Source organism: Leptonotus elevatus, chromosome 16 (genome assembly GCF_054856555.1).
Source record: "Leptonotus elevatus isolate MCC_2025b chromosome 16, RoL_Lele_1.0, whole genome shotgun sequence".
Taxonomy (NCBI): domain Eukaryota; kingdom Metazoa; phylum Chordata; class Actinopteri; order Syngnathiformes; family Syngnathidae; genus Leptonotus; species Leptonotus elevatus.
Window position 1 is genome coordinate 18473835 of NC_141254.1, and position 8146 is coordinate 18481980.

Genomic DNA, 8146 nt, shown 5'->3' on the forward strand with positions numbered 1-8146 from the left:
TTCATAACTCTTCTGATGAAACATGGACTTAAAACTAGTAGAATGGTCCGAGGGGGTTTGTATCATTTTTACTGACACGACGCAACTTTGTGGAGGATGGTAGGAACACTTCCACACAAAAAAAACGACAAATGTGCTGGCTGCTTTATGGCATACGTCAAAAGCTACAGCGGATGAAAGGACAGTCAAGGATCAACGTTGGTTCGGATTCCAGCAAAAAAAAATTGACGCAATGCGCTTGTCCTCATGCAAAATGTGGTCTTCCTTCAGACAATACCGCTTTTGTCCATATGGTGTCACCATAATCAACGTCAACTGAATTTTAATGTTCACACCCACACAATAAAAGCAGTAAAAACACACAATGTGTTTCCCTTGTCACGTATATTGTAGTTTGTCACATAAAAAAAAAAAAAAAAAAAGATTTTCCCCTAAAATATTTTTCTCATTCAAACTGATGATTAGGCAACGCCATCCATTCCAAATCAACGGCAAGTGATTATTGATTTGCGCAGTGTACTTACAAATGAGTATCTTTATCATGAGGCAATTCGGTCGAGTTCCACTTTGCCCTTCAACGATCGTTGATAACGTCGTCGGCGGCAACCGTCACTCACCAATTCAGCCTCGGCCCGCAAGCCCAATTTGCTCGCCACAACAATCTATCAGTCAGCGATGTTATCTGCGAGTCTCCTCCATTTGTCTTTTGTGGATCCCGCCCCAGCCCCCCCACACCCCCCCCCCCCGCTCCCCCCACCCCCAGTCAGGAAATTCAGCCCCGCGTCACTCTTCAGTATTTTTGGGAAGGACCTCACAAAGGAATGGAATGCGCTTGTGGAGCCTTTGCATATCGATGACGTCTCCTTCCTGACAAGAAAAATGTCCGCCTGTTTCCGGCGCACGGCCTCTCTCTCGCTGACGTGATGAACGAGGCGCATTTAGCTCCGGCAAACTTTGAAGACGCGTCGCTGATATGACTTGATTGATGGTCAAGTGGCTACGAGCCGGAAAGCGACGGGACAGGCGGAATCTCCTCGACGGGCCTGAACGCGAAGAACGAGACGGCTGCTCGAGTCGATCGTCTTTCTCAGAGATGAAAGAAGGGAGACGAAAACGCCTCCATTTGTGTGCGCCGCGCTCTCGTTTTGGCGTGAACACAATTGTTTGCGGATTGCTATCAAGATGTCGGCGATGGAATCAAGTCGCCGCGTGTTAGCGTGTTGTTTACGCTACCATGCTAGCTAATGAACCTCAAAAGTGAAGGTGATTTGTTTGCGTTGAATCATTTTACTGGATTTAGTTGAAGTTCATAATTGCGTACATGATAGACGCAAGGTGTTGATGCTTTTGATTTTGACGGTAAGTTATCTATGCATCCGGCTAACTCGCTAGCTAGCAATCCAGCTAACTTCTGTTAAGTTATTAACATTGTTTTTCAGTTTCAATTTATATTTTAGCCGTTTTGGATTTAGTTATAGCAGTATGGCTCAATGAATAGAATTGTATTATTATCTGTCTCACTCTCATGAGAAGGGCAACAAGTTCTTCCACTGCTATCTTGAAGGGAGTTTAGTCTAGTACCGGTCTCAGCCGGTCGGAAGAGGGGAGGCACAGGCTGATGTATTATTGTTTTTCTCTAATCTGATTTGTATTCCTGGGAACTTGCTGAGGGGAGGAGACTTTTCGTATTCACCCACTTTTCAATAAATAATGATGTGCCGGAGTAGAGAGGACACACAATCTGAACGGACCACTGTTTGAGTGAGTTCAATTGTTGTCATCAAAAGCTTTTGATACCTTTGCAAAGGGACTTCTTCACCAGAATCTCATCATTCAGTTAATTGAACACGCAAAGAGTAGAATACAAATATTCAATACTCTAACACTTCCTAAACATGTTAGCATCGTATGTGAAACCACCACCAGCTTCCGCAATAACCAGCACATGAGCATCGTGTCCTTTAGGTATGGATTTATCATTTTTTTTATTCCAGCGACGTCCCAGTTTAGCGGACCAAAGACTCGACTTGAATCCATCTGCGACGGTTCATGTTCCCTTTGCATCATGGGTAAAAACATCTCTGTGCGAGTTGGCGGTCCTTGCCTGGGAGCACGTGCTATCATATGTAGCAGATGTTAAACATAATCAGAAGCGCGTCGTAATAATAATGGAACCTGCGGGTCATGATAAAGTGGCATTGAAGCGCACTACAGCGAAAACGTCCACAAACGCTGACGAGCGGCTTTCAAAGAGGATTCGCCGATCCAAACGAGTCCCGTGATCAACTCAACTGCGGCTTTATTATTATTATTCACGATCGGACAAAAAGGTTCATATCGTTTTTGAAATGAAATGCGAAATATTTGATCATGTTGAATTTATGATGATTCTCTGGTGGGGGCGTCAAAGCCGTCCTTTTGTCGCTAAATGATTTATAATTGAATTCGATTGTCGCTCCAAGTCGGTGTGTTCAGCGGGTGCATCGAACCTCGTGGTCTTTTTACGCTTCGATGTGGCGCTTCGGAGAAGAAGCGGTCCTTCCGTCGGCCGCATCTTGTCCAGCAGATGTCCGTCAAGCTCGTCCTTGCCAAAGTCGTCTCCTCTCGCCTGCCGTCCGCAAACTAATGACTGTCTTGTCTGTGCGGCCTCGCCTCGATCCTCATATGTCCGCACAGATTTCTATCTGCGTGGGAATAAAGTCATCTTAGCATGGCATGTTTTTTAATACCCCCCCCCCCCCCCCCGGCGCCCCCCCCCCCTATAAATATTTATTAAAGATGTACCATTAAGATGGGCCAAAGAGGAGCGCGAGCAAACAACTCTTTGTTTAACTTGACTAATACATTTTGTGTTTGGAGGTTAAATGTCAACGCGAGGAAAAGAAGCGGGCCTGCTGCGGAATTTCATTTCATGTCAAGGACACGCCAGCAGATGAACAAAAGTCTGAAAAGAATCGGGGATGGTGTTAATTGTCTGTTTCTTTTGGATTCGACCTCATCACAGCTTTTTTTTTTTTTTTTTTTTTTTTTTTTTTGCAATTCAATCGGAATTTCATCAGTCCCGTTTCATTCGCCCCAAATGAGATCAATGCAAACCCGCAGACACAATCGGAGCCGACTACGTCGCGCCGCGGTCCAACTTGGAGTTCGTTGAACACGGCCATATGCTTGAATTAGCGCTAGGTCTGGCATCTGCTCCTTGCTGGCATTGCGGAAACCAATTTGAAGAACGTAAGCTGGAGTTTGTGCGCAATCAAGTGATTAGTTAATCAGCTAAGTAGCGACATTCAATCTGTGGCTTTTCCCTTCCGAGATGGCGCAATAGCATCGCTGCATAAACGCCGCACGTATATATTCTTACGGACGCACATAAAAAGACAATTGCAGACAACACATGGATGTTTAATGTGGCCTTGATTGAGTCGTAAAATGACCTCGTCCATTAATTGTTGTGTGGCTGAGGCGCGAGCGCACAAAGCGCTAATGCTAATTTAGCATTTTTATTCCTACTTCGCGACATGAATACTGATTGCAAGACTGCTTATTCAACGCCATGTTTTTTTCTTTGCATAGATTGTGACAAAATGTAAATTGTAAATATGATTTTTTTTTTTAATATATATATATATATATATAAATATTTTTTTTTATAGAAAACAAAAGCCTTAACATACTCAACTCAACTTTATTTATAAAGCATTTTAAAACAAACATTGTTGTATACAAAGTATTGTACATGGAGCAGAAATCAGCCATGCAGTAAAGATAAGTGAAACAAGAACAACAAAACAAAATATAAGTATACAAGTCATTTTTTAACATAATAAAAGCTTTACTATATGCATTGTCATTTTTTTTTTATAAGAAAAGAAAAAAATAAGCAATAAAATACATTTTGATGGGTTTGCTTATTTATTTATTATTGCATAATAAAAACCTTACTACACATGATCCTTTGTTATAAAAGCCTTAATATCTCTGCATTGTGTTTGTGTGATTGTTGGTTGTGTGAAACTCTTGGTTTCCTACAAAAGCACAACACGACGCGCGCCGCTCATTTCCGACGGCCGACTCGGCGGCTTCAACTTGCCGTTAGCATTATTAGCTAAGAAGCTAATAGCAAGTGCAGAGCGCCGTTGAGCCATTTCCTCTGACAAGTGGAAATCGCTCCAATGGCAAAAAGAACACCGTCACACCATTACTGTACATCTTTTCTTTCCTTTTTCTTTTTTTTTTGTCCAGTCATTTATATTCTATGCCTTTTAAAGGCCAAGGTCAGTCAAACTGCAACAACATGACCTGAGAGAAAACACACTCGTCTCATTGTGATGCAACACAATGCCGGCAAGAATGCGCTTAAAGTATGTACTCGGCTGCATAATTTATACGCGGCGCTCGTAAAGCGGAACGGCGGCCTTATTTAGAGTGATGCACTCGCTGACATTAAATGCACCTCCTTTCCATAAATCAAGCGGCACAACATACTTTTTATGGCTTCTTTAAAGGTGCGCTTCAAGGCAGAACATTTCAATGGCGTTATTTGAAAGCACTTTTTGTCAATTGATGAAAGAAATAAAGAGGCACCGTAGGAAGGAACAGCGCTGATGACTATTGCAATCCATGTTTGTGGAATGTGGATTTAGCAGCAAAGTCATTGTCGGAGCGGCCATTTTGGCTAAACCTATTTTTTTGGTCATGTCGACTGGACTGGCCATCTGGCATTAAGGGCAGATGCCCGCCAGGCCTGGCGTCTTTTGGCGCCGATGGGGTACGTGAACATTTTCCTCAGTTTCATCCCAACAGACCCGCCCACAATTTAGAGGGAGCAGCCCATCAATCCATTTACAATATCGATCGCTAATTGGACCATTCCAAATCAGTGGCAGAGGTACGTGGGCCGGGCCAGGAGACCTCGTTCATAATGCCAGGGCAGATTGTTGCTTTTGTTTGTCAGTCCATCAAGGACTTGTGGTTGCCTAATTTTCAATTCAATGAGAAATTGATGGGGGCGGGGTTTTAACGCTCCGGTAACGTGAAGTCAGAGATTTGTTTCTAAATTCATCTTTGAAGATAATTGTGTGCAAAGACTGAAAAATATGTAGTCGTCATTTCCAAAGATACAGAATTCAACCGTTTTTTTGCCATTTCAGTTTTCATGATTTAGAGTGCCTCATTGTCTGCCATGAGTGCATGGCAAAAGAGGCGGGAAGGGGGAAATCGGGCAGAATGGATTTTATAGTAGCCTTCTAGTATTTCAGATATTATTACTTTTTTTTTTTTTTTTACTCATTCAAATTAGGCAGGGTTTGTAACAGCGCTAAAATTTACAAGACCCAAATTTCCCGGGACTTTGACACAATCACACGATGCTGCCTTATGATTAGTCACAAGCATTTAATTCAAGACGCAATGTTTTAATTATATTATCCTCATTATATCACACAACAACGCATTTAAGTCCATTTCACCGCATTTGTAATTGTATTATAAATGAGTTTTGAAAAAAAAAATGCGCTTCCAATCCCATGAAAAGCTTCCCAAACGGCGGGAATGACAACAAATGAAGACGCGAGTTGATCTTTAAACAACAGCGGAACCAAATGAAGTTCTGTTTAACGAGCTCCCAACAACACGTTTTATTGGCCGCGCTATAATCCAGCGCGCTATCGCGGCGGGACAGCTGTGCCGTGCGCCGCGCTGATGGCGCAAGCTAGCACAGTGACACTTTGCTAATTTGGCTGTCAAGCATGTTCGTCGCTGCCGCAGCGGAGCAGACCACGCGCACGCGCACGTGCGCGCGCACGTCGTACACGTTACAGCCATGACAACGGCTCTCTCTTATCTTGCTTAGAGCGGAGAGAAATAGTGCGCCATTTTTTTCCCCCCTTGGTTCATCAGTAAAGGTCGGGAAATACCGCTATGGAAAATGGATGGATGTGAAATGACTTCACTTTTCCACTTGTTTGAAAATGAACTTCTGTTAAAATATGTGTTTGCGTGGGCGTGTCCTTGGCCTGAATTGAACGCGCTTCGCTTCAAGAATACACGAAGAATCCCGGAGGAGCTCAGCGCTCGCACAGTCGGGCGCATTTTCCGCTTCGCAGCAAACAGCGGGACTCCACTTTTTGCAGCTTCGACGCGAGCCCCTCAAAACGGCAAGTCCAACTTTGTAATCTAATCAGCGTGGCCGGCGTGGCCGTGCGGTGCACAGGACACGCCGCAGGACACTCCTGGGCATACAAGCAATTAATTACCTTAATTGCATGGTTAGCTTAATTGATTACCTTGTTATTTTTTTGCTCGCAGCGATATGGCGCTCTTGCACGACATTCGCCCGTCGGCAGATTCAGGTATCGGACTCCAAATGCAAATTGGGCTGCTCATTAACGCGGAATTATTAGTCCCACTTCAAAAGCTTAATTAGCTGAATGTATTGGCCGTCAAGCTGAACACCCGCAAACCAGCACAAGGATGGACGCACTGAAAAAAGTGAAACGACTTTTTTTTTCTTCTTCTTTTTTTTACATTGGTTAAATTTGCATATTGCGGTTTCCAGTTCCAAACTGTTGTGCTCACTTGGACTGAAAGCAAACTTCAACCCAACTTAAACAGCATTGTCACCTCGGACCAAAGATTTTTTTTTTTTAGGTCATGTGATCACCAGATCAATTATGGATCTCATTTAAAAGCTGCGTTTGAAATGATCAATATCGCCGTGCACGATCGGCGGTTTAAAAACAAATGCCAAGTCAGAATTGTTGTATTCGAATCAGAACGGTTACGTAATATGGAGGAGCAAAAAAGGCCAAAAAGTACAAATAAAAACTGATGTAGAAAATGTTATTCAGAAATTAAATACAAAAATTACTATAAAAGGAAATAAAAACAACAATAAATAAATACACAATAAAATATAAAAATAAATGTAGAAATAAATACAATAATTACAATAAAAGGAAATAAAAACAACAATAAATAAATACACAATAAAATATAAAAATAAATGTAGAAATAAATACAAAAATTACAATAAAAGGAAATAAAAACAACAATAAATAAATACACAATAAAATATAAAAATAAATGTAGAAATAAATACAAAAATAAATATATAACTAGAATTAAATGTTAATCAATCAATAAAAACGCTCCGCTCTCATGCAGACACTGTCAGCATGAAATGCGTCATGAAATGTTATTTAAATGAGGGGGCGGTCCTAAGTGTGTCGCGCTGGTACGAGAAAAATACCCTGGAGTGCAGACATTGGACAGGATACAATGAAGGATTCAGAAAGTTGAAGTAAAACATTTTAAACCAAAAAAGAAAATGTCTTCATCAATACACGCACATTTTGGACTGAAAGATAAAGTATGACTTTGGATTGGGGTCAAATCTCAATTGAATCACAATCAATCGAAATCCATGAAGTTGTAGCAACTAAGAATAATCTTTTTGAAGTCGTCTCAAAGTATATATTGACGCCTTCTTAAAATATTTTTTTCCGTGTGTACCAGGCGGCAGAGGGTACGAGAGCGAGTGTGAACGATGACAGCACGGCAGCGTCGCATCCATTCACAAAGCCAACCGCCATGTTGCAAAACAGCACACGGCCAATAACACACTTTTTTTTCCTTTTTTTTCGCAGTCGATTTCACCCAAATAAGTTTAGTTAAAACTCCGAGATTTGGCCTCAGTCGCATCGAGCCTGCTTGAGGTCGGGGCACGTCGCCCGCGTGTTCGCTCCCTTCGCACTCCCCCGCTCGGGTTCTCCATGACCCCCCCCTGTCCGTCTTGACCTCATCTCCCTCCCAGCTCCCCGCCCCATCTCCGTTATTTTCGCAGCCTCACACGCTCCTCCGGTCTTCTTGCTGCTTTTTTTGTACGACGAGCGACGCTTCCCACTCGGCCGAGTGTTTTGGCGCCCCCCCGCCTCCAACTTCCCCAACAGTGTCGGATTGGTTTTGTTCAACTCTGGGAGTGAGAAAACGTGCGCGTAAATACTTGAAAACTCCATGTGCATCTTTTTCATCGAAAGTACCGTTTTGTGAGCGTTAGAATGAATGTACATAAGTTATCCCATATTTACTCTACCCAATAAAAAGAGGAGATTGTAATCCGCGCACATCTCTGTTTCCTGGTCTGTTG